Below are 25,838 nucleotides of genomic sequence, written 5' to 3' on the forward strand. Positions count from 1 at the left end.
TATGTATATTTTTATGACAAAACCGCACGGATTACCTTCAGAAGGCCTTCGTTTATCCCCCTGGAGCCGGATGGATTATTTTTGTAAAGGATACAGGCATATTTTCAGACTTGAAGCAGCCGGGCCCCATTGCTTCACATTATAATCACTGAAAGATCTAAGACATTTTCTAAAATACCTGAAAATGTGTTCGTCTGAAAAAAGATGCATCTCGAACGGCATGAGGGTGAGTATCATGACATAAATATAATTTGTGGGCGAACTATCCCTTTAATCACAGAGAATTCAAAATATATAGTTACTGTGCTGGTCAAAGCTACTGATGCAAGCTCAGTTCTGAATTATTCAAACATTGTAGGCTATTCAGTCTGCTAAATGCATTTTATCTTTATTGTTAGATTCTCTGGAAAGTGATAAAGAAAATCATTCCAAAATGGCTGCCAGTGAGGGTAAGTATTATTCTTCTTCTTTTTCTTCTTCTCATATTAGACTAAACTACAGCCTCCACCTCACATTAGTTTTGAGTAAGAATTACAGACTAAAGTCCATTACTAATTACAAATCTAGCATATTTAATCGATTACCAGTCAAAATGAATGCAATCTTATATCTGAATGATGTGAACAGTGCATTCGTTGTACTAAATGTGTTCCTCTTTATTATTCTAAGACTCACTTGAACAGGATCCAAAAAATGAGCCGGATTACACACCTGTCAATGAAGGTGAGTAACTTATTGTCATTATTTTTACATTTCTGTCTAAAGCTACTAGTAGGCTCAGCCAAAAGCGCACACACACACACACACACACACACAAACAGCAATGCTAAACTTAAATGCATGCCTACATACTGACATACACACACACATGTATCCACATGCTAAGAAACCATGTAAGAGAAATGTGCATTGTAGAACATAATTTATTTTATTTTTCTTTTAATCATTTAAGGTGCCATTTAAGGTGCCAACCCAGACACTTGGAAGGCTAACATCCAGAAAAGGAAAAGAATGAAGGGCCAATCTTATCTTGGATGGAAAAAAATGAATTTGTCATCAAAGAAGAAAGAAAAATGGGCAGCCGGTGCCAATCTGTGTCCTGCAAGAAATCAAGCAAACTACACTGCTCCGAAATTGATGAAGGGAAGAGGGAGGAAATTTTCAAGTATTTTGGGGGGAAATTGGAATGGAAAGAGAGGAGAATGTATGTGAAAACATTGGTGGAGGTGAGTGATGTCAAGTGGCGCCGGACAGAAGCGGTTTAATATCGGAGGTCAACATCTCTCTTTTGTTGTTTATGGGTAGATGGTAAAAGGCTCAGAGTTTGTCAAAGGATGTTCCTGTCTACACTTGGCATAAAGCAGTGGACTTTTTTAAAGTGGGTTGGGCGAAGAGGGAAAAGTCCTGAGAAGATGGCGAGATTGACTGTAAGGACAGAGGAGCAGGACTTCCTAAAGACCTTCCTTCTAGATCTGCCAAAAGTTCCATCACTCTACTGCAGGTCCTCCTCATCAAAGATGTACCTGGAGCCTTTATTCAAGTCCATCAGTCACCTCCACGCACAGTATAAGCAATCATGTGCAGACCACAGCATCCAGCCTCTGTCACGGCAAGTATTCACTAACACCTTCAACGATTTAAATCTGTCTCTGTTCCATCCGAAGAAAGATCAGTGTGACACTTGCTGTGCATTCAAAGCCGGGAACATCAAGGCTGCCGTGTGGGAGGAACACTGTGTTAAAAAGGACAATGCACGAGCAGAAAAGGTAAAGGACAAACAACTTGCAAACAACACCACCTTGGTTGCATGCATGGATCTGCAGGGCCTTCTCCTGTGCCCAAAGCTTCAAGCATCTGCCCTGTACTACAAAATGAAGCTTGGTGTCCATAATTTTACCATCTACAATATGACATCACATGAAGCAAAAAATTACCTTTGGCATGAGGGTGAAGCTGGGGTCTCTGCCAATGAGTTCGCCTCCTGCATTGTGGATTACCTTGAAGCACACCCCACTTACAATTAATTCATCCTTTGGAGTGATGGGTGTGGCTACCAAAACAGAAATCTGGTCCTGAGCAATGCCCTCTTAAAGTTTGCTACTGAGAAAAAGAAACGTGTGACACAGAAGTACCTTGAAAGAGGTCACACACAAATGGAATGTGACTCTGTGCACAGTGTGATTGAGAGGAAGTTGAGAAACCGTGACATACATGTTCCAGCTGAGTATGCTGCAGTTATTCGAGAAGCTCGTTCCAGTCCAAACCCATACGAGGTGAAGTATGTTGATTACAGCTTTTTCCAAGACTTCAGCAAAGTTGGAGATCCTAAGGTGCATGACCTTCGAGCAGTCAGGTGTTTTTTAACACACTTTTTTTCACAAATACATGAAACATTAGCCATATCATATTAAAATATTTGGTTTCATAAATCTAAACATGCTTTTGGTTCCCTCTCATCTCTGTGACCTATATCCCCCGACACCCCTCCCCCTTCTTTTCTTTAATCTATCTATTAGATACAATGTGGATGGCAGTATGGAGTTTAAATTACAACACTCTGACAACTGGCAACCCTTCACATCCCCATTCCTGAGGAAGACGTGTGTCATCGTGGCCCCACTCTATACATCCGCCCCAAAAATTAAAGCCCTGAAGTTCCAGCACCTTCAAGAACTGAAACATGTTTTACCAAAGGACTTTCATCCATTTTACAATGCACTTGACCATGAGTGATGCAATTTCACTACCTGGATGAATGGGCTGTCCTGACTTACTGATTAATTTATTAATGTATTTTTCTATTTATTGTGTATTGTCATGTAAATGTTTATGTGCATGTTTTAAAATGACTTGGTCTTATCTGTTCAAATTTTTGGAATTCCTATCAGCCAATTCTAACCGGAAAGACATGATTAAAATCTTGCATCAAAGGGATAGTTCACACAAAAATTAAAATTCTGTCGTCATTTACTCACCCTCAAGTTGTTTCAAACCTGTATGATTTTTTTTTTCTGAAAAGAGAAGATAATTTGACAAATGTCTGTAACCAAACAGACATCACACAATTATCCAAACCAGGAGGGCGCTGCTCAGCAGGCGACCTGGGCAACAGGTAACAGGTACAGGTAGCTGCTCAATTGAGTTGAAAGGAGTTCTTTTTTTTGCGACTTTTCGAATTATTGGAACTGTTTAATTTGAGGATTGGAAGATGACTGCAACCATGCGTGTCCTTTTGATGGGAATTGTTTTGGTTTCCCTTTTTACGGGTACAATGTTGGCGCCACATGGACATGAAGAGGACGCCATCTCCTATACCAGAGAGGCGCTTATGGCATTGCGCTTCACTGGTACGAATTTTGAATCTCCCGCAAATCTGCCAAACTTACCAGAAGAGCTGCGGAGACGACCGCAACAGCGGCTACTTGCTTCGCCGCGAGCTAGAGGCATTGTTAGGCGCAGAGGTAAACGGGGAGGTGTACGACAGCGTTTGAGGAGGAGAGGAAACCGTCCAGCCCTGCCTTCAATAATCTTGCTTAATGCCCGATCTTTACGAAATAAAATGGATGAACTTCGGATTAATTCTATTTTTCGTCATGAGTACCGAGACGCATGCATCTGGGCTGTGACTGAGACGTGGCTTCAACCTGACGTCCCTGATGCCTATGTTCAGGTGGATGGCTTCACACTGGTGCGTGCGGACAGAGACCTGGGCAGCTCAGGTAAATCCTGCGGAGGTGGGGTTTGTGTTTATATAAATGATCGGTGGTGTAGCTGCATTACTACAAGGGAGATAATCAGTGACAGAGACTTGGAACTGCTGTGCATTAGTTTACGACCTTTTTATTTGCCACGTGAGTTTGGTAATGTTGTCATCTGCGTTATTTATGTGCCACCGGATGGAAACGCAGCAAAAGCTGCGACGCAGGTTTCTGAGTGCGTGCAACAGCAGCTCCAACGTACACCAAATGCCCCTCTGTTTGTTTTGGGTGATATGAATCATTGTCATCTTGACAGATTTCTTCCTGGTTTTCAACAATATGTTACATCAAATACAAGGGGTGTTAATATTTTGGACAAGTGTTATGGGAATATATCAAATGCATTTACTGTGAAAATTAATCCACCGTTAGCAAACTCGGACCATAATGCTGTGTATCTTATTCCTGTTTACCGTACATTGTTGAAGTCAAATAAGCCTAGCAACAGGGTGGTGAGACTTTGGTCTCCGGAAAGAGTGGAGATATTGAAAGGCTGCTTTTTAGGAACCAACTGGGAGGTGCTGTATGATCCAGATATCGACAGGCATAATGAAATCAGGTCTGCATATGTTAAATTCTGTATAGACTCTGTGATTCCAGTCAAACAAGTTAGACATTTTTCAAACAACAAGCCTTACATCACCAAGGAGGTCAAAGAGTGTATAAATCTGAAACATTTGGCTTTTAAACAATGTGACCCTCAGCTTTTAAGATTGGCACAGAAAAAGCTTAATCATAAAATAAGAGAAACTCGTAGGACTTATAGAGATTCAATTGAAAGTGATCTGAGTAATAATCCAAGGAAGATGTGGTCTAAGTTAAGGTGTATGACTAATATAATACCTAATAGGATAAGCAGGCAGGGTGAAAATGATGAGATACTGGCAAATGAATTAAATGATTTTTTCTGTAGGTTCAATGTTGAGTCTTATGATTGTAGTGATGTACTGGTGGATATTGGGATTGAGGATTCTGTATCTAAACCTCAAATGAGATTGATGGATGTGGTCAAGGTTTTTAAAGGTCTTGACAATAAGAAGGCAACGGGGCCGGATGGTCTTTCTGCATTTATCTTGAAAACCTTTGCAGAGGAACTAGCACCTGCATGGCTGGACATTTTTCAGAGGTCTATTGATTTACATATCATCCCAGATATTTGGAAGAAATCAATTATTATTCCAGTCCCAAAAAAACCCAGTCCTCAAGAGCACAATGACTATCGCCCGGTTGCTTTAACCTGTGTTGTGATGAAATGTTTGGAGAGGATGATGGTGTGGAAGCTTAAGGAAGAGGTTAAGGACCTTCTTGATCCTTATCAGTTCGCCTATCAAACAAATAGAGGCACTGACGATGCTATCCTTACTGTGGTGCATCATGTTTTAAAACATCTGGAGGATCCTAAGGCGTATGCCAGGTTGTTCTTTCTTGATCTAAGTTCTGCTTTTAATACTGTGCAGCCACACCTCATGCTTTCCAAACTAAGTAGTATGGCTGTAAACCCATATAGTATTAATTTTCATGCATTTCTTACTGGTAGGACTCAGCAAGTTAAAATCAAGCAGACCCTCTCTGAGTGTAGGTCCATCAGTATTGGTTTACCCCAGGGATGTGTATGTTCACCACTCTTATTTACATTGTATACTAATGATTACAGGAGTCACCATCCTAGGAATATTGTTGTAAAATTTTCAGATGATACTGTCATTCTTGGTCTTCTGTATGAAAATGAGGACATTTACCATTATACTACTGAGATAGCGAAGTTTGTTGTATGGGGTACAGAACACAGTCTTGTAATTAATGTGGGAAAAACACAAGAAATGATTATTGATTTCAGATCAGTTGGCAATCACTCACCTATTATGATTAACAATGAGCCTATTAGACATGTTGCTTCATACAAATACTTAGGCTTGCTTATCGATGATAAACTTTCATGGGATGTGCATGTGGATAATCTGTGTCGAAGGGTGCAACAAAAAATTTACTTTCTACGGAGACTCAGACTCTTTGGTGTCACTCAAAGGGTTCTGGTGTTGTTTTATCATGCCTGCATTGAATCCATCTTACTGTATGGCATAACCGCCTGGTTTGGTAATCTGACAGTTACCTTGAGAGCACAGTTGACTCGGCTGGTGCGTATGGCAATGAAGGTGGTTGGTTTGGGGGTTTACCCCAATCTTCAAACCATATTCGATAGAACTGCTTTTAAACAGGCAAGGAAAATGACTCTGGACCCATCTCATGTTCTTCATCCTGAATTTGAATTATTACCATCTGGTCGACGGTTCCGCACTGCAAGGTTCAGATACAACCGCTATAGGAATTCTTTTGTTCCTCTGGCTATAAGGCTGTTAAATTCAAATTCAAAGGACATTACTGTATAATTGTGAAAGCGATGTTGATGAAGGTGTTTTTCTGTTGTGCAGCCCTACCTTTACCTTTACCTGTACTGCCCAAGACAAATTTCCCTTAACAGGGACAAATAAAGTAATAAGTATAAGTATAACCAAACAGTTGACGGACACCATAGACTTCCATAGTAATTTTTTTCCTACTATGGAAGTTAGTGGGGTCCATCAACTGTTTGGTTAAAGACATTTTTCAAAATATCTTCTTTTGTGTTCAGCAGAAAAAATAAATTCATACAGGTTTAAAACAACTTGAGGGTGAGTAAATGACGACATAATTTTCATTTATGGGTGAACTATCCCTTTAAGGCCTGTTGCTATTTTACAATTCCACCTGTAATGTCAGTATTGAGTCTGACTGGTTGGTATTGCTTGAATCACCTGAAGAATAAACATGAACTGGTAACTGGAGTTTACTGGAACTGCATCTTCATTTTCACTTTTCTTTTCTGCAATATATTGCAAAATAAACATGGTGAGACAATGACTTTCCTTCATCGAGGTAAACTTCTCCCTCCTGACGCCAGACGTATGTCTAGGAGTGACCAAATTACGGTAGGACTGTGCAAACAAAGTATCTGTCTAGCATTACCATGTCAGTGTATTGATACATTGTCCCTTCGTAGTTTGCAAGAGACATTTAATAAATGTATAATTAATATTAAATAAACTAAGCGTATATATCTAAGACGTAGGCTATTTAATAAACTAAGCGTATTCATCTGTCAATATGAAACGCGACTTGGGCATTCTAATTAATGATCGGAAGAACGCGGATTGACCACAGTTACTGTAAAGTATGCACCAGGGGCGGAGCGGGGGGGTGGCTTTTGGGGCTCGAGCCCCGAATGTTTTGTCAAAAGCCCCGAATCTTTTCAGATCTGTAAAATGAATTCATCCAGGACGCTAGGTGGCGGCACTTAGCTTTAACTCTCCGGTCCCCCACTCAACTGAAAATGAATAAGAGATGCGTGTTCAAGGCAAAATAATATGCTGAATCTCCCCACAGTAAACGCATTTTCAAAGTGTCTTTATTATTACAGTGCCTTCGTTATTACTGTAAGTGTATATTTATAGTTATGTGATGTAAATACTGTTAAATAGCGTCAACTGATATATTATCTGCATGGCTAACGTCTAACTTACTGTGGTGCTCTGGTCTAGTCTGCCTCCTCTGCTGCACACTGTCATTGGTAACGTTGTATTTAAAGTACATTTAATAACAGTGAATTAAAACTTTGAAAAAACTTGCTCATTGTTGCATAAATACTTTTTTATAGATGGATATACGATTTATATTTTTAAAGACGTCAGAAGTAAGAAGGTGAGAAAGTATATAGTTAGTTAGGTAGCTTATGTTTTGTCCATATGCATTTCACTGAAATTCGCAATGATTTCACCTCAGAAATACATTGATAGACAGTTATAAAATGTGAATCCCCAATCTCTTACATTAAAATGTCCTTATGTGTGATAACTGTCAGTGCAAATAGGAAGAGAGGAGGGTGGAGAGAGATCACAGACAGACAGATAGACAGAAAGAAAGAGAGAAAGAGAGAGAAACGCTTCCATAAGCAGGTGAGAAATTGTTCTGTCAATGAAGTCAAAAATTGTTATTCTTATGTAGCTTTATAGTTACTGGATTAGCCTTCAGCAAACATGTTTGCCTATTTTTGGATAAGAGAAGTTAAAGTATCATTGTCAAAATTTGTTATGTTGCAGTTTCAAAATGACAATACCAGTGTTGGGTAGTTTACTCAAAAAAGTAATTTATTACTAGTTACTAATTACATCTTCAATCATGTAATTAAATTACTTTACAAATTACTCCAAAAAGTATTTAATTATTACTAATTACTTTCTAAATCCTATTTAGTACATGATACAAGGATAGGCTTGAAATGGCTCGAAGAAACAATATATAAAAGTACATCAATTATTCTGGTCCCACTTTAGGGTTAATTTCTCTCTATTAATTAACTATTAACTATTTTTGCCTCAATATACTCCAACTACTGCTTATTAATACTAAAGTAGTTGTTTATTTTAAGTATTTGTAGAAATGGGGAGGGTTAAGGATGTAGAATAAGGTTTTGCAGAATCAGGCATTAATATGTGCTATTTAAGTAGGCCTACTAAAAAACAGTCAACATCTCAGTAATATTAATGCTAATAATCAACCAGTTAATAGTGAGAATTGTAAACTAAAATCATGTTAAATCCACTATTTATTATAGTATACATAATTGTTCTACAGTCCATAGACAGTATTTAGTTACATCAGAAGTAACTGTAATTCGATTACAAGAAAAATAAGAGTAATCCCTTACATTACTTTTTCAAGTAATTAAATTACAGTAACAAATTACTTAGTAACTAGTTACACCCAACACTGGACAATACAGAGAACACTTTGATTAAAAAATAGTTTATAAAGCTGCCGTAAATGGAGAAAAAATATCAACAGGGGACCAAGCTTTGAAACCCCTAGATTTGGGCTAAGCCCCCAATGTCTACAATGTCTGGCTCCGCCCCTGGTATGCACGTGACGTATGTCTATTTAAACTTAATTTTGGTCAAATGTGGATTATATCATTACACTGGCAAGAATATGGTTACATGTAAAGATGCCGTACCAAGTATGACACTGCTACATTTAACTGCTTTTGATATACGGTGTTTTTTTCACTTCCTGAAAAGTAACTGTTTTGGACATACGTGAGTTTCATCGGGCAGCGACGATATACACAATAAGTGTGTACTAGTGAATGTACCCAGTAGTTAATGCATATGATAGTCAATGGTTGGGTTTGGCGGACAGTGACATGTATATGATGCTATATCTTAGGTGATAGGTCCTATGTAATAACTGTGTAAAAAGCAACACTTTATTTTACAGTCCTGTTTCCATGCAGTTACCATAGACGTACTAGTGAAGGTACCCAGTAGTTTATGCGTATGATAGTCAATGGTTGGGTTTGCCGGACAGTGACATGTATATGGTGCTATATCTTAGGTGATAGGTCCTATGTAATAACTGTGTAAAAAGCAACACTTTATTTTACAGTCCTGTTTCCATGCAGTTACCATAGACGTACTAGTGAAGGTACCCAGTAGTTTATGCGTATGATAGTCAATGGTTGGGTTTGCCGGACAGTGACATGTATATGGTGCTATATCTTAGGTGATAGGTCCTATGTAATAACTGTGTAAAAAGCAACACTTTATTTTACAGTCCTGTTTCCATGCAGTTACCATAGACTTACTAGTGAAGGTACCCAGTAGTTTATGCGTATGATAGTCAATGGTTGGGTTTGGCGGACAGTGACATGTATATGGTGCTATATCTTAGGTGATAGGTCCTATGTAATAACTGTGTAAAAAGCAACACTTTATTTTACAGTCCTGTTTCCATGCAGTTACCATAGACTTACTAGTGAAGGTACCCAGTAGTAAATGCGTATGATAGTCAATGGTTGGGTTTGCCTTACAGTAACATGTATATGATGCTATATCTTAGGTGGTAGGTCCTATGTAATAACTGTGTAAAAAGCAACACTTTATTTTACAGTCCTGTTTCCATGCAGTTACCATAGACGTACTAGTGAATATACCCAGTAGTTAATGCGTATGATAGTCAATGGTTGGGTTTGGCTCACAGTGACATGTATATGATGCTATATCTTAGATGGTAGGTCCTATGTAATAACTGTGTAAAAAGCAACACTTTATTTTACAGTCCTGTTTCCATGCAGTTACCATAGACGTACTAGTGAATGTACCCAGTAGTTAATGCATATGGTTATTTAATGCTTGGTTTAAAGGACAAAGATACTGAGTCTGAGTACCAAAATGGTACATCAGTAATGTTTGTTCTTAGTTATCATATACGTATGGTATAAGTATAACTTACACTTGCCTGCAGGTACCAAACACTTATCGTGTATATAGAATTTGTAGGTACACTAGTGTTTCTTGTTAGTTACAGTATACATAGTACACCATATGTGCCTTTCATTAACTTACACTGGCCTACAGGTATCACACACTTATCATGTATATACAATTTGTAAGTAGAGTAGTGTTTGATATTAGTTATCATATATGTACACTATAAATACCTGTCATTTACCCTAACTTGCCTGTAAATACTTATATTGTACATTTATTTGTAAGTATAGTAATGTTTCTCGTTAGTTACAGTATACCTACACTATAAGTATGTATCTGTTATTACCCAGTACTTACCTAGAGTTACATAATAACTACCAAGAATGTACTACTGGTAAGTACAGTAATGATACCAGATAATTACCATGTAGATACCTAAAAGTAAGTACCACACATTTGTTGGTAAATACAACTTATTTACCATATATGTACAAGGTAAGTACACATACTGTAAAATAAAGTGCAACCAATATGTTTGTAAAAAAGACAGACAGATGCAAAGGGTTGCCGATAGCATTGATTTATTAACTCTTTCACCGCCAGCGTTTTTTTTAAAAAGTTGCTAGCCAGCGCCAGCGTTTTTCATGATTTTCACCAAAGTTTAATGCCTTGCAGAAAATGTTCTTCTTCACACAAATATAAACATACAATATACCAAATGAAAGAACAGACCCTCTGCTTTCAAACAAAAAAAAAACTTTTCATCCTACCTTCTGTGGTTCTTTTGTAATCAGCTTTTGAATATGGGTAGGTTTCTGCAAAAACACCACATTTTGAGCAAAAAGCAGAGATAATTCCATTTTTGTGACGGAGATCCCATTCAGAGCGATCTTTAAAACAGACACGGACATGCAGCAGCTTGCCATAGGGCAATACTTACGGTTTTAAAAAGTTGCGGAAGGGCGCCACCTAGTGGATAATAGCGGTATTGTGGAAAGACGGAAAATCTCGTCATTGGCGGGGAAGCGTTTTCTCTTAATTGACAAGATATCTCGTCAATGGCGGGGAAAGAGTTAAAGAAAATGAAATAAAAAAATAAAGGCCTCCAAAAAAATGGTACTTCAGAGTGTAAGGACAAAATGGGCATGTGTTGTGCCATATCTGTGTACGTACCTGAGATTGTGTGAGTTGTATTTAAGAAACAAAAGTTTAAAACCTTGCAGGCTGAAACATAAAGGAAACACCAATTGCAGCTGCGCTTTCATGTTGGGTTCGTTTTTTATTTGCCAGCTGAATCCATTTGCTTGAGATTAGGTAGTTGCATCCATTGGATAAATTCAGTTAAACACGTTATTAACGAAGTCGTATGTAGTATATGACGAATTTAGCTCTCCAATATCATTTATGTATGTCAATAAAACTGTGGGAGCACGCCCCCTTTGAACAGGCCCTGCTACAGTGGCCCTTCATTACTATAGACGGTTTCATTGGATGCACGTGCGGTGACGCAATTATGCGTCTGGTCGGAACTTTACTTCCGGTTTCAGGGTTTTTTTAATGGTTTGACTAGTTGCTAAACTGAACTCTTGAACAAATACCTCGTCTCAAATAACAAATGTTCTGGTTTGCTAGGAAATCTGCGTGTTGTTTATTTTGCTATTATGTTATATAAATTAGTATTTTATATGTTTATAAGTCTGAAATAGTGCACTGTTCTCTACAGCCTGCAAATTCGTTTTATTTTTCAAATATATCATTTCCAATTCAGTGCAAATAGCCTAAACAATTATGATTTTTACCATAATTGTGCAGCTTTACCATAATGCATTTTAATATTTTTCAAAACTACTGAAAATGAACAAATGTGTTTGTGTTTTCCACTATATTTCCATTTCTAAAAAATGATGTGTCTTGGGATAACCTGTTGGGTTGAAAAAGTTTGGAAACCCCCGATATACAATACAAGCAAGATTTATCAAGTATGCAGGAGAAACAGATGAAAAAAACATCATTATTTTAATTTTTTACTATAATGTATATTGCCAAATTTCCCAAGAAAGGCCTAGATTGTGTCAAAAAAACAAATATATAGCCTTTTTACTTTTAACTTGTTTTACTTGAGAAAACGTCATATTCATATAAACTTGCTTTTTTCCAATAAACTGATGAGTTTTGCATCAAATAATTTTTTGTTTCTCTTGCAATAAATGATGAATAATGACTACTCTTAAACGATTAATTGTTACATCTATGAGTTATATCTAGATATTTTTTTATACGATTTGTATATCTTTTCCCTTTTAGAGGCCATTCGTATCAAGACACGCTCAAGTTTCTTTTAAATAGATGCGCAACAAGCGCACTCAAATATAGACGCGTTTGAAACAAAACTCGTGTTCACAGGTGAGCGCTTTAAAAGCAGAAGAAAGTGGCACATCCGTCGCTTTCCATGCGTTTTAGATCATAATGGACCCTGATGCAAGAATTATTCCAATAAGTGGTTGGGACTCGGGATACAATCAACTTGGGCATAAAGTGGCGGGGACATCTCCGCAAATATGCGAGTGGGGCTGCTGTGAGTGCTGGCAACCTATACGGACAGCAGTATTCAACCCAGTGGAATGTAACTTAAGGAGGCAATTTTGGTAACACTTCACACAAAGGTCTCATTTGTTTAAGGGAATAGTTCACCCCAAATAATTATTTCATACTCACCCTCATGTGGTTCTGAACATGTGAGTTTCTTCACTTTGTTTTTATTGAATTTAGTTTTTAAATTTTTGTGCTTTTTAAAGTCTAAATTTTAAAAAATGTAAGTAAAGGTAAGACATCTATATTGTTCTTTGTTTGTTAGATTTCTTTGTCATTTTTGTATTTTAGTGTTAGTGGTGCCTTTGTGTGGACCTCCAACGTGATCTCATGAAAATACGTATCTATTTGTACGTAAACTGTGTCTATTGCAAACGTATGCATGAAACGTTTAAATAGATGCCTATACGTACAATATACACGTATTACGGCTTCAAAAACGTAAAACTGCGCCGGAAGGATAGTTCTCTGCTGGAGTTACTGGTTTTTATGCCCCCCTGTTCAATTTTTTGTCTGAACGTTGAAATCTTTATGTACACTGAATTAAATAGAAAGTGTTATCTACTGGGAAAAGCTGTTATCGCAAAACAACAGTTTTTGAAAAAATGAAAGACTATATAGCGACACGTACGCGAGTTGGCAGCCCAATGGATAACAGACTTGACGTAAGTTACCGCCTCCAACGTTACTGGGATACTCGGACATTTCGCGTTTTTATTTGAGATGTGTTGATATAATTCTCCTTATCACGATTTTAACGCTTTAAGCAAACAATAAACTAAGTAGATTCTTTCATGCAATATGCATGACGTTAGTTTCACACTCTCGCGTTGTAGCATAATTTTTAATAATCACTTGTAGTAAAATCATGTTTTTTTACAGAACATTAGTAAGTTAGACATACAATATTGTCATATGCAATAAGGAATAACATATATAAAAATGGTTAGTTAAGGTTCGTTATGGAACTTTAGTAGAGAAATCTGCATGTATGTTTGGGGGTTGTATAATATTTAACTTATATTATCAGGTACGCATTTTTCCCTTTCGCTTTGCTTGGACAACTTCCGGTCACGGCATTTCTCCTTTTGCATCTCCCGCGCACTGTGTGCTGTGCAAAGAAATATAGCGGTAAGCAATTCATCCATCCATCCAACAGTTTGTTAGGTGATATTGCATACAAAGTAAACTATAATAATTTTAGTATGTGTATAGTTGCATGGTCACATGTAGTTTCCCGTTTAACGCGAAAATCTTTCAAATTTTATAATGTATTAAAGTGTCTGCAGCATGTGCTAATGTTATTCCTTACACTTAGTACTGTACTGTGTAAATGTAAGATATTTAATCCACCAGTTCATAATACACTTGAAAAAGCTCACTTAACTCGTATAGCTCCTTACCATCTTGAAACGGCTTGGACCAGCTTTGACATGTTTAATTTAAGTTATTGAAGTAATCTTAAAACAGCCCCACACCAGCAACGTTAATCAGCATGAAAATTGTATTGATCTATGCTATTTTGTAGAAGCATAACAATATAACATTGCATTGAATGATTTTTACAGGTGTTCTCATGCTTGTGTCACAGGATGCCTGGATCAACTTTCAAAAAATGTAAATCATACAATGTCCAAATTTCTGTGTCTTGCAAAACCTGCAAACACTGCAGACAAAAGCAAGAAACGAAAAAAGCAATACAAGTTGCCAAACAAAAAATAAATGAGCAATGGAAAGTTGCAAATAATTTCTGTAAACTTGTAAATTCTGGGTGTACATGTTCTGGTAGGTCATTATTTAATACATCCCAATGCCTTGCCTTGCCTAATACATTCCAATGTTGAAGTTGCCCTTTATTGTGTCTGAATGTTTATATGTGTCTCTATACGTTAGCATGTGTGTTTGTAACCACTGTTTATTTTTTAAATTATTCCAGAAATCTTTCTTGTCACATACATTACCTATTTCACAGCAGAGGACTGCAGTGCTGCTGTACAAACCTCTTTTGCAGCAGCCAATGTCCCTCATCTGCCTGTCTCACAATCACTTAAAGGTAACACTTATACTACTAACTCTCTATCTGTCCATTCTTTCATCCGTACATCCTCCCTACCATCCATCCATACGTCCTACCTAGACCTGTCCATTCATTATTCAGTCTGCAAGTTTCTGTCTATCTAATCACTTTACACTTTCTTTAGACTCCAGTGCTGCTGTACAAACCTCTGCTGCAGCCAATGTCCCTCATCTGTCTGTCTCACAATCACTTAAAGGTAACACTTACGCCGGTTTCACACCGCAAGCATGAGCAGCGCGTATCCGTAGCGTGAGCAGTTCGTGAGGAGAGCGTTTGCTGCGCGTGTCCATTGTGCTATCACAACGGCTGCGTTTGCAGCACATACTGTGCAGTTTAATAACAGTATAAAAATCTCAACTTCTCATTACTTTATTTTACATGCATTAATCAGCAAAACCTCTTCAAGATGCTTTTTGAATTTTGATGGTCAGTGTAATTTATGTAACTGTGATTTGTTTAACCCACATTGTTTTCGTGCTGTTCTGGTCCGTGTAATGACAGATATAGATACACAATTATAAACATAAAAAGCCCATGGCACATTATTAAATCTGTATCTCTGAAGTTTTACGATAAAATAAAAAAATCACTCAGTGATTGACAGCATGAAGTAGTCGATCGTGTTTCCCTTCAACAGTTTAAGCATAGATTTATAGATGTATCTATTTCTCTGAAGATTATAGATGAGGACTCATTTAGTGCTGGGCAGACAGTGAATGACAGCGATCTTCTGGTGTTTTTAAAGGTGCCCTTCCTCTGGCGTTTTTATTGTTTTAGACTGTTGTCTGAGGTCTACTCATGACGTTTGCATGGTTTTTACATCCAAAAACATCAAAGCAATAAGTAATAGGCCATTTTGTACCCTGATTTTGAGGCTGGTTAGAGAAGTGATCCGTTTTAATGGGCGGGCTGCTTTGACGACTTGGATGTAAACGCCCACTGCTATGATTGGATAACAGTTTATCGTTCAAACTAACTTTCAATTTAATCTCATGTGTAATCAGTTTAATGTTAAGTGAGTGTCTTAAGACACAGTGTCTTTCTTACACACGCATATTTTATCATAAACCCTTTTGACACACACACGCGTGTCTTTTATCGTAAACCCACGCACAAAAAAACACATGTGTCTTTTATCGTAAACCCTTTCGATGCGCGTGTAGCAGCGCCCCCCCCCCCACACACACACACACACACACACACACGTCTTTTACATAAACCCTTCGACACGCGTGTAACGAATGCACAAACACACACATGTGTTTTTTATCACATTCAATGCGTGTGCATCATGAATTCGCGTGAATCGCGTCCCTCTGAAGAGAAATCATGGCCGCAACTGATAGTGACACATAGTACTAAAGTGTTTTACTCACACAAACACGCGTGTCTTTTATTATACACCCTTTCAACGTGTGTGCAACATGAATTTGCGTCCCTCGGAAGAGAAAACACCGGCCGCCACAGTGACACATAGTACTAAAGTGTTTTACTCACATAAGCTGCGCCATTCTGTCCGGATCCAATATTGATGGAGGAGCATTGCTTTTTAATCGCAGTCTCTCTTCACATCCTGCGTTCTTCTGAACATCCAAACATGTAGCAACTGTTATGATTCCCTCGTTTAATAGGAATGATGTCTCTCGACGAAAAACAATGGCCCGAATACGGTACGGTTGACGTTTAGCCATCCTTGCTTGCTGTAACTTGTTATGAAAACAAACTCAACTACACGTAATATGTGGGCACGGTCTCAAGTTGAAGAGCTCATGAATATTAATGACCTCGATCAGTTCCACGTCACACTGATAAGCTTTTCAAACTGACCTGATTTCTCCGCTTATTTCTTTTCAGTGGCTAGAGCTGACAGAGGAGGTGGAAGTTAATTTTCACATTCACGACACAACACAAACACACATGGACCTAACACATATCAAAAAATACAAGTAAAAACGGTTTTATGTGGAAGGGCCTCTTTAAATATTTCATTGCTTTCTTTTAAGTTGCTCAAAGTCATGACTGTTTGAAACACACTTGGCGTCACATTTATGATTTTATAGTAAAATTACACTTTTTTACGTCGATCCATGACCATTTAAAACATAAACAATGCACTGTCACTTTAATTGAGCGTGAGCAGCACAGCAAAAATAGAGCCGATGCTGAAATGATCGCAGCACTGCTGCTTCAGCGACGGTCCTGCCACGCGAGCATGCGCTGCTCACGCTTGCGGTGTGAAACCAGCGTTATACTACCAACTCTCTATCTGTCCATCCTCCCATCCATACATCCTCCCTACCATCCATCCATACGTCCTACCTACCTGTCCATCTGTCTGTCCATTCATCATTCAGTCAGCATGTTTCTGTCTATCTAATCTGTCATTTTACACTTTCTTTAGGTCCAAAGGCCTCCATTGCTGCTGTACAAACCTCTTCTGCAGCAGCCAATGACCCTCATCTGTCTGTCTCACAATCACTTAAAGGTAACACTTATACTACCAACTCTCTATCTGTCCATCCATAAATTCATATATCCTCTCATCCATATATTCTCCCTCCCATTCTTCCATACATCCTCCCTAGACCTGTCTATCTAGTCTGTCTGTCTGTCTGTCTGTCCATTCATCATCCAATCTGCAAGTTTCTGTCTTTCTAATTTGTCATTTTACACTTTCTTTAGGTCCAAAAGACTCCAGTGCTGCTGTACAACCTCTTCTGCAGCAGCCAATGACCCTCATCTGTCTGTCTCACAATCACTTAAAGGTAACACTTATACTACCAACTCTCTATCTGTCCATCCATAAATTCATATATCCTCTCATCCATATATTCTCCCTCCCATTCTTCCATACATCCTCCCTAGACCTGTCTATCTAGTCTGTCTGTCTGTCTGTCTGTCCATTCATCATCCAGTCTGCAAGTTTCTGTATATCTTGTCTGTCTGTCTATCCATTCATCATCTTGTCTGCAAGTTTCTGTCTATCTAATCTGTCATTTTACACTTTCTTTAGGTCCAAAAGACTCCAGTGCTGCTGTACAAACCTCTTCTGCAGCAGCCAATGACCCTCATCTGCCTGTCTCACAATCACTTAAAGGTAACACTTATACTACCAACTCTCTATCTGTCCATTCATAAATTCATACATCCTCTCATCCATACATCCTCCCTAGACCTGTCTATCTAATCTGTCTGTCTGTCTGTCTGTCCATTCATCATCCAGTCTGCAAGTTTCTGTCTTTCTAATCTGTCATTTTACACTTTCTTTAGGTCCAAAAGACTCCAGTGCTGCTGTACAAACCTCTTCTGCAGCAGCCAAGCACCCTCATCTGTCTGTCTCACAATCACTTAAAGGTAACACTTATACTACTAACTCTCTGTCTGTCCATTCTTCCATCCATACATCCTCCCTACCATCCATCCATACGTCCTACCTAGACCTGTCCATCTGTCTGTCCATTCATCATTCAGTCAGCATATTCTGTCTATCTAATCACTTTACACTTTCTTTAGGTCCAAAAGACTCCAGTGCTGCTGTACAAACCTCTTCTGCAGCAGAAAATGACCCTCATCTGCCTGTCTCACAATCACTTAAAGGTAACACTTATACTACCAACTCTCTATCTGTCCATCCATAAATTCATACATCCTCTCATCCATATATTCTCCCTCCCATTCTTCCATACATCCTCCCTAGACCTGTCTATCTAATCTGTCTGTCTGTCTGTCCATTCATCATCCAGTCTGCAAGTTTCTGTCTTTCTAATCTGTCATTTTACACTTTCTTTAGGTCCAAAAGACTCCAGTGCTGCTGTACAAACCTCTTCTGCAGCAGCCAATGTCCCTCATCTGTCTGTCTCACAAACAAACAAATTTCGGTACAAGATTAAAGGTAATTCCCTGAATGAATTTTTGCTTGCTTATTACAATATTTAACACATTCATGTTTACTGAATCTATAGACACATCAAAAAATCTATGAACACAGCGGGCAAAAAGAATGTGGTTTGCAAAATGAAAAACATTTAGTGGTAACCAATTAAAGTAGTTTGGCCATATGTACACTGAACTGTTATAAGATTGTTTTGGTCTTTTCAACTATTTAAAAAAATAAGAGATGTGACATGTGAATTTTATTTTGGACATGCTGGCATTATTACAGCATTCAAAAGCTAACACATACTAGTTTTAGTAACTATCATCCTATGTTAGTACCAACATGCACACCAGGCCTTATGCTGCTGAACAGGAGTGTTAGATTTTTTTAGTAGGAAAAGAGATCCATTGTCATCTTTCTGCATCCACACTGTATATGCCTTTTATTTCCTATCCTACATCCGGCATTGTGTTGTTTAAAGCCTCAGTCCTTCTCAAATAGTAATATGATTGTTTATGCTCTCTTCCTATTAGACTGTCCTGTGCATTTACTCAAAGAACACTTTCCATTTGTAAAAACCATGGGAACGAGAAAAGCAAAAAATGTAAGTAACATTGAGTTTTTATTTGGCTTGAATTTAAATTTCTGTGCAGGATCAGAGAGCTTTGTGATAAATTTCTTTGTTAAAAGAAATGGTTAAAATGTCGAAAATAAAACGTATTATTTGCTTATTTTCAAGGGAATAAACAAACAAAGGTTTCGCTGGCAGCCTTGCTCTGGCTGGTATGTATTTTTTATATTAGTTTGTAAATATAAAATATTATTATAAATAATAAACATATACATTGTCACAGTTTTACATAAGTTTGTTTAATTTTTATTCTCTCTGTCTTCTAGTATTTTGCTACTTAAATTCTACAGTGTTACTTGCATCTTTTTTTAATAAATGTCAGTTAGGGTGAAAAAACAATGTACTTTTTTATATTTATATTTTAAACTTATATTGTTTTTCAGTGGAGTAAAGTGGAAGGACACATGGGAGCTTCATTCGGATGAATAAAGTAATGTTTTTTTTTTTCCAAAAGCTTACTGCACTAAACCCTTAAATGTATGTTAACCATTAATATTTTATATTGTTTTATGTTTTTCTATACAGACATTTGAAAACATTTAACTATGTTGATTGATCTGTGTATCTATTGGCCATGTACAGTTATTTTTATCTTGACTGCTCCCTCTTATAGTATTTGTTAATTTGTCCCCCCGCTCTGTTCTCTGTTACCCTTTTGTTTTCCTATGTTTTGTCCTCTGTCTGTTTTCCTCCTCTGTGGTTCCCTGCAGGAATCCTGACCCTTGACGTTTTGCCAGCCCTGTATTGCCTGAGTCCTCTCAAACACTGACGAAGAAATTGACATTGTGGAGAGTTTTGATGATCTTTTGTTGTTCAATAAACATGAATCTGCACACTGCATGAGTCCTTGCCTCATATGTACCCAACTCTAATGCATATTTATCAAAGAACTGTGCTAGTTAAAAATAAGTATAGCAGTTTATATATGTTATACACAGACGGGTATATAGAACATATTGTATATTGTGATTATAACTATAGAAAAATTGATATAAAATTTATTATTATTTGTTTCCTTTTACATAATATTTTTATATTTACAATATTGCATTCAATAGTTATTATTAAATATACTACTTTACTATTGTTTTTATAAAGGTATCTCATAAATTGTGAATAACATTAACAGCATGACCATTTTGTAGTGCTACTATCAGTAACTTTTGTACATAGTTAAGAAAAATGTTTGTTTGTGGTAATTAGACAAAAACTGTAGTCTTTTGCAGACATTCTATAACATTTACCTTCTGTATTTCTGTGTCATCGTCAGAATTCAAATCGTAATGAAATTGAATTTAATTGTAATTTAATGTCAGTTCTTACGTGAGCATTTTAGTATATGCACAATTTTACCACTGGAAGGTCCACAACAGAGGATGTGTATCATATAGACCATAAGGGCATTCAAGATGGTACATTTCACTCAAATCAATGTCAAAAACTCTTTAAGAGTTTGTACAAGTAACAGCATGCAATGGTTTACCTGTAAAAGTCTGTAACTATTCCTAATCCTTAGTCCAAGTATTTATGTCAAGAAACATCTCTGTTCTTACAGAAACAGAAAGTAACACTGTTCCAACAGTAAATTTGGTCCTTAAATCTGGATAAACATTGATACCTACATAAAGTGAAGGAATGTGTGACATGCTTGTCAAGTATGCAACACAAACCTGAAATGTGACCCCTGCATTTAACCCATCACAGTGAGTAGTGAACAGATGCACTGCAAGTACTGAACACACACACCCAAAGCAGTGGGCACACCAGGAGCAATCACAGGTGCCTTGCTCAAGGGCACCACAGTCGCAACCTGCCAGACCTGAGAATCAAACCAGCAACTCTCATGGGGTTACAAGCCCAACTCTCTAATCACTAGGCTATGACTGCCCGTACACACTTCTCCAAATGTCTTTTAAAAAGCCTGTACAGTGCACAAAGATGTGGTAAACTACTTCTTTATAAAGTCAGTGTTACTTACATTCTCTGGGTCCATACATGCACTTCTATGGAGAAACATATAACCTTTATGGCTGGCCACAGCTCCAGGGGTGGCTTGAAGTGTGTGTGTGTACCTTGTATTTATCACGTTGTGGGGACCAATTGTCCGTACAAAGATAGGAATGCCAGTATTTTTTTGACCTTGTGGAGACATTTTGAGGTCCCCATGAGAAAACAAGCATATCAATCAAAAAGAGTCATGTTTCTTGAAAATCTAAGGTAGCAGAAAGTTTTCTGTGATGGTTGGGGTTATTGTTTGGGAGTAGAATATACAGTTTGTACAGTATAAAAACCATTAGGCTACGTCTATGGAATTTCCCCACAAAACATGGAAACCAAAATGTGCGTGTGTGTGTGTTCCCTGCTGAAAAAACAGCAACAAATCAGCATGGACCAGCATGGGAATTATGCTGGTTTAGCTGGTGGTCACCAGCATACCAGCAAGGCCAACATATGTTGTGTTTTGGTGCTGGTAACCTTTTTTTTCAGCAAGGTTAACTACTTTGCATTTAATCCATCCAGTTGCTGTACACAGATGATACAAGTATTACCATACTTGTCCTTAACATGTCACCTTCATGTCAATTTTTGACAAAGATTTTAGACATTGCAAGAGGTGAGCACTGTGATGTCTAATGGAGATGCTTTACAAAGACAGTGGCCGGGTCAGAAATCAGCTGTATTATTTCATGTCCCTGCTGAAAAAACCAGCATACCAGCAAGACCAGCATTGTGTTTTGGTGCTGGTTTGCTAGTGAACACCAGCTAAACCAGCATCACCACCAGCATTAGCACCAGCTAAACCAGCATCAGCACCAGCTAAACCAGCATCAAACCAGCATTAGTACCAGCTAAACCAGCATTAGCCCCAGCATCCCATGCTGGTCATACCAGCATATGTTGTGTTTTGGTGCTGGTATGCTGGTGACCACCAGCTAAACCAGCATAGACCAGCATAATTCCCATGCTGGTTTGATGCTGTTTTTTTCAGCAGGGGTGTGAAAATGATTCTCCCTAAGCATGCTTGTTTAAGTTATACGCAACATAGTATACATGGTATGCGTTTTCGGCTTGCTATCCGAAGAGAGGGCTCTGAGCTTGATATTTGACCCGAACCCGGAGCACACACGCCCCAAGGAAAGGGCTCCGAGCTCGGTATTCGGTCCGAACCCAAAGCACTCCCCTCATATTCTGGTTAGGCAAGTGACGAGTGTAACAGTTGTGGAGGGATGCTGAAAACTATCAAGGCACGTAGGGTCGACGGCGGCCGTTTCCTAATCCGAAGGCTGAACCCTCCGGAGGTCGCATTTGCAGGCATTTACGTCGTAAAATGTTGTAATATGCTTTTACTCAGAAATGTCATATATGAAATACAAGTAACACAACGTGTATTAACAATAACGTTACATCTAGTCATCTGAACAGATGGAAGAGAAGAGAAAAAATAAGGAAAAAAAACAAAACAAGTAGGCAAAAATCAAAACGGTAGCCTACATGAAATGTCTCGTATTTCTTAAAAAAAAATACATTGCGAATGTAATAGTAAACTTAAACAAGGCTTGATGACGTATGCAGCCTGCATATGCGAACTCCGGAGGCTTCGTATCCATGCTGGTCACTGGAAACACGCAATAGCCTCCATGATGATTTAGATTTACCCTTACGAAAATTAACCATGGTTTTATTGTCGTAAAAGTGTAGTAACCATGGTTTTTTTGGTGTATTTTAGTGTATGGTTTTACTACACTATCCATGGTTTAACTATGGTTTTTGAAAACCATGGTTGTCAAAACCATGGTAATTTTGTAGTTACTATGGTTTTACTACAGTAACCATGGTTTTTTGGTTTTAACTGTAGTAAAACCATGGTTAATTTTCGTAAGGGTATTTAAACGTATTTATACCAAACTTTGTTATTAAAACTATAAGCACTGTAATGGTGACCTATTCAAGTATTTGCCCATCAAAAATTAAATCCTTGTTTGTAATTTATTTATTAATGTCACAAAGAATTGAACATTGTAATGTTTGTCTCCCAATTTACACTTTAGTAATAGTGTACACGCATGCATGTACATTATTTATATGAATTTACAATTTAAAGCAATTTTCTTAAAGAATACAGCAAGTAACAACGAGTAAATATAATTACTTTTTATTTATCATTGTTTAGATTTGGAAATAATCTTCTGTTGCACACAAAATAGAAACATTTCTCAAAACTACTCTTACAGCCCCCAATCCCAGCAATCCACTGTAGGACATGTCTGTAAAAATGCACAGGATATATGTCTGTAAATCCCATCAGAAAAACCCAAATTAACATTTTAATCCATCCTTTATTAAAAAGTTAATATTTCATCTCCCATGGTATAAGGCAAGCACACATGCAATCAGAGCGAAAAAACTAAAAAAAAAGAGAAGACTGATGGAGAAAGAAGAGTAATAGATAAAGTGAAAGAAAAAAAACTGCAACGTATTTAGTAAATAACTACAGCAGACATGTATCATCTTCATGAGAGGTCAGATCAGCACTGCTTGAATAAAGGGCTTCTGAGTCTTATGGCCAGCTGGGATATTTACATTCTTCAACAGTAATATGTTCGTTTATGATGTCTATTGTCTGATAACTTGTTTTTACAGTGCCCTGGTGAGCTCTTAACTGATGTCCTTGAATCCCATCATCTGGAAGATTCCAGGGGTTAACTGTAAAACAAACACAAATGAAAATAAGGGTTAATTTCATGTGGCATCTGGCAAATATGAATACATGGTTACATATACAGTTGAAAGAAAAAGTATGTGAACCCTTTGGGCCCACCTGGTCCTCTTCACAAATTGGTCACAAAATGTGCTCTGATCTTCATCCAAGTCACAACAACAGAGAAACACAGTCTGCTTAAACTAATACCACACAAATATTATAAGTTTTCATGTTTTTATTGAACACAACATGCAAACATTCACAGTGCAGGGTGGAAAAAGTATGTGAAACCCTAGGCCAATGACTTCTCCAAGAGCTAATTGGAGCCAGGAGTCAGCCAACCTGGGGTCCAATCAATGTGATGAGATTGGATGTGTTGATTAAAGCTGCCCTGTCCAATAAAAAACACAAACCAGTTTTGAGTTTGCTGTTCTGAAGAAGCATTGTCTGATGTGAACCATGCCTCGCACAAAAGAGCTCTCAGAAGACCTACGATCAAGAATTGTTGACTTACTTAAAGCTGGAAAGGGCTACAAAAGTATATCTAAAAGCCTTGATGTCCATGTGTCCACGGTAAGACAGATTGTCTACAAATGGAGAAAGTTCAGCACTGTTGCTACACTCCCTAGACGTGGTCGTCCTGTAAAGATGACTGCAAGAGCACAGCACAGAATGCTCAATGAGGTGAAGAAGAATCCTAGAATGTCAGCTAAAGACTTACAGAAATCTCTGGCACATGCTAACATTTTTGTTGACCAATCTACAATAAGGAAAACATTAAAGAAGAATGGACTTCATGGGAGGACACCATGGAGGAAGCCACTGCTGTCCAGTGTTGGCAACGTTACTTTAAAAAAGTAATTAGTTATAGTTACTAGTTACTTCTCAAAAATAGTAACTAAGTTAGTAACTGCGTTACATCATTATAAAAGTAACTAATTACCAGGCAAAGTAACTATTGCGTTACTTAAAAAAAGTTCAAATATTTCAAATAACTTGGATGCCCTCAATATAAAATTTTTTGAATGAATTAGACACTAAAGAGAAACCACAAATTTTGTCCCTTAAGAAAATTAACCATGGTTTTACTACAGTTAAAACAAACAAATAAAAAACATGGTTACTGCAGTAAAACCATGGTTACCACAAAATAAACATGGTTTTGACAACACACCATAATTCACTGTGGTTACTGTAGTAAAACCATGGTTTTCCTGATAGCAATCAATACGCCAAAAAAACATGGTTACTGCACTTTTACCACAAAAAACCCTGGTTAATTTTCCCAAGAGGTGGCAGCATGTGATGGTGTGGGGTGCTTTATTAGATCAGAATTACAGACGTGAAGATGTACTTTCTTACTCTGCATAAGTTGCACGTTACATAAACATTCTTGCGTTTCACCTCAACGATGGAAAAGTAGTGCATATTATACTTTGTGTTTGCGACTGCTACCTTTGAGTTTGTTGTACTTGTCATCGCGCTGTCCTTACGGGTGTGTGTGCGACTCGGACGGACTGCAGCGCGAGGACCGGGCTGCCTGTCTGTCTAGCAGCATCAGCCGCTGCTCGTTGAGGAGAGAGAGCGATATATGCTCTCGCGTCAGTCTCCAACCACGCCAGAAAAGATCGCTAGATTTGTCTTAGCCGCTTATTGTAAATAAAGTCGCTAAAGGGGTTTAGAAATTTGCTAAACCTAGTGACAAAGTCACCAAGTTGGCAACACTGCACTGAACTTCTCGGACTGTGCTTGTGTTTGAGCATTAACTCTGCCTGCCTCTGGTTGGCTAGCGATGGAAAATAAGCCAATCATCCTCGGTTATGTGGTTGTCCCACCCCCGCTAACACACACACACCAATCACCTTCAGTTATGTGTTTCTCAGCCCCCAACACACACACACA

The 25,838-nt window shown here is 37.9% G+C and overlaps 1 long non-coding RNA gene across 1 annotated transcript; it reads left to right on the forward strand.

Moving 5' to 3' along the window:
- Window positions 1–13,105: 13,105 nt before the first annotated feature.
- On the forward strand, window positions 13,106–17,825 carry LOC129423284 (uncharacterized). Its single transcript, XR_012367688.1, has 5 exons — window positions 13,106–13,780; window positions 14,218–14,434; window positions 14,586–14,702; window positions 17,409–17,491; window positions 17,740–17,825. It is a non-coding gene; the product is annotated as an uncharacterized lncRNA (long non-coding RNA).
- Window positions 17,826–25,838: the final 8,013 nt, after the last annotated feature.

Source organism: Misgurnus anguillicaudatus, chromosome 24, assembly GCF_027580225.2.
Source record: "Misgurnus anguillicaudatus chromosome 24, ASM2758022v2, whole genome shotgun sequence".
Taxonomy (NCBI): domain Eukaryota; kingdom Metazoa; phylum Chordata; class Actinopteri; order Cypriniformes; family Cobitidae; genus Misgurnus; species Misgurnus anguillicaudatus.